Raw genomic sequence first — 2845 nt, 5'->3', positions numbered from 1 at the left:
TGAATCAGTCTAAATAATAACTGGAATGAGCAAGTAGAAGGGGAGGCTGTGAAGATACAGGGAAAAAAGTAACAATAATTAAAGATTCCAAGTAGGGAGGAAGGGATGGAATCCAGTGTACATTTGAAGGAATAATCATAGCAGACTACCTCTTTCACTTTAACAGGAAAAAGGGAAAACGAATGGGCAAAAATACACAGAAGCTTTGAGGTTTGGTAATCAAAAAGTAGAGGGAGTTCTGCCTGGTAGCTCTGTCTTCACTATGAAGTAGGAGGCAAGATTCTCACCCTCCTAAGGTTGAAAGGGAAGGTGGAAAGTTTGAAGATTTGAGAGTGCAGAGACTGGAATTAATGCTGCAGAGTGGAAAGAGTTGTCTATAGAAAATGGGATTGATGGGCAACACTAAGAGACCAACTGAATTTGGGAACCATAAATCTTTCATAGCATGGGGCTGCATGATGCAAATAATATATTTTTTTCTGAGTGCTCAGCTACTCAACGCTGGCCTAGGAAAGGGAAGTCAGCTAGATTAAGCAGAATTTAAGTGTTCCCAGATAGGCAAGACAGAAAGGGAGTTAGGCAAAAAAGTTTAGGATACTAAAAGAGTTGGTGATGCAATGTACCATGGTGTCTAATGCTAGAAAAGGAAGTGGAAACAGCGGGGCTTTAGAATTGAGCAGAAAGTAGATCAATTTTTGGACTTAAAGGTTGGATGTGGTCCAATAACCAAATTTGGGAGTAAAAAATAGCCAAATAATCAAATATTGGGAGAAAAAAATTAGAGGTTCTTTTATTAGGGAAGGAAAGTTTTTTTTTGTTTGTTTGTTTTGTTTTGTTTTGTTTTTTAAGGAAAGTTTTTTTAAAGCCTATTAATAAAGAGTGTGAGGTGAGAGATGTTGTTACTGAGATGGAGCATGTTTTGGTCCAGGATAACTAAAGTGGTAGGAAAACATTATGGCAGTTATGAATTAAGGAACTGAGAGACCAGGAAAATGCACACATCAAACATGTGAATAATGAAGGCACCCAGGATGGTAGCAGGATTTAGGTGAGTGCCCAAAGAAAGACCCTGGGTTAGGAAGACTGAGGAGGAACCTACATGTTCACAGATAACCAGAAAAGAGACAAATGGAGGGCATTATGCTCAAATGAAATGAACCATAAAGCAGCTGGGCTTTTAGTTCCATTTGTCTTGTTTGTTTTCATATGCATGAAAATGTAAATAATCTGGAAGTAGCAATGAAGAAATAAAAAAATAACAACCAACCTCTTGATCCACTGGTATCAAGAGATGTTGAAGAATAGTCTCCATTTAAGAAGGTTTCAGAGAAGTGGTGTCTATAAAAATCAGGTTTCGATTCATGCTCCTTTAAAGTTTTCAGAGCTCAGAGAGACCATTTCACCTTAACTTTGCCAAATTAATTTCCTTCATAGCTGCATAAAAAGTATTTAAAAACTTAAATATGTGAAAAACTGATTTCTAAAATCCTGATCATTTTCCAACACTGATACAAAAATTTATGAGAAAATTAACTACAGGACAGTTATCTGTGTACACCCAAGAAGTCATGCTCCAGGAAACAAACCTTAGTTGTTGGGACTCATCTTTCAGCCAAACTATGAAACTAAAACAAATATAGTATCAACAAATAGTGCTAGACAAACTGTAAATACTCATGAAAGACAAAACATAACAAACAACCAAAAATACCTGACCTCATCTCACACCACATACAGAGATCAACTGAAGATAGATCATAGACCTAAACAAAAGAGCTAACACAATAAAGCTACTAGGGGGAAAGAGATTATATTCATAACCTTGGAGAGGCAAGTATTTCTTGGAAAGAACACAGATAGCATGGACCATAAAAGAAGAAAAATGATGAACTGGACTACATCGAAATGAAATTTTGCTCATCAAAAGACACCAGTAAGAAAATAAATAGGTAAATTATAGACAGGAAGTATTCATAATACATGTATCTGACAAAAGAATTCACATTGAACAGAATTCACTTGAACAGAAACACAGAATTCACTTGAACAGAAACAGAAACTTCAGCAAAGAAGATCTACAAATTACGAATAAGTACATGAAAAAGTTCTTTACACCATTAGTAATCAGCAAAATGCAAATTAAAATCATAACTGAGATACCATTACATATCCTTTATAATGGTTCAAATAAAAATATTTCATACATGAATACTGGACAGAATGTGGAACTAAAATTGCTGGTAGGAGTGTAAAACCATACAACCACTTTGGAAAATTACTTGGCAGTTCCTTACAAAGTTAACTACCAGCAATTCTGCTCCTAGATATTTATTTAAGAAAGACAAATACATATGGCCACAAAAATGCTTTGTACAAGAATGGTCATAGCAGCTTTATTCATAATAGTCAAAAATCAGAAACAGCCTCAATGCTGATCAACAGAAGAACTGATAAACCTTGGCTTATTCATACATTGTAATACTATTCAGCTAAAAAATCTACTGAGAATATGCAACAGTCAAGATAAATCTCAAAAATATTTTGCTGGGTAAAAGAAGCAATGGCTTTTGGACTTAAATGGGTATTCATCAGTTTTATTTGTTTTTGTAGCATCATTTGACAATGGTGATCTCTGCTTCATTGAAAATACCTGAATTACTTTCTATGGGCTAAGGAATAAGTAAGAGGTGAGAAAGCAGAGATAGAAAATACAGACCAAACTATTACAAAATGAATGCAAGAGAAGAGAAAGATAGGATAATAAATAGAGAGAAACTGAGGTTGAAGGAGTTTTTTATTGTTTGTTTTTACTCTTGAAGGCTCATTTCTGAATAAACATGTAAAT

This window comes from Propithecus coquereli, unplaced genomic scaffold, assembly GCF_000956105.1.
Source record: "Propithecus coquereli isolate 6110/MARCELLA unplaced genomic scaffold, Pcoq_1.0 Scaffold2, whole genome shotgun sequence".
In the NCBI taxonomy this organism is placed as follows: domain Eukaryota; kingdom Metazoa; phylum Chordata; class Mammalia; order Primates; family Indriidae; genus Propithecus; species Propithecus coquereli.
Note: the sequence above shows the minus strand (reverse complement) of the source record.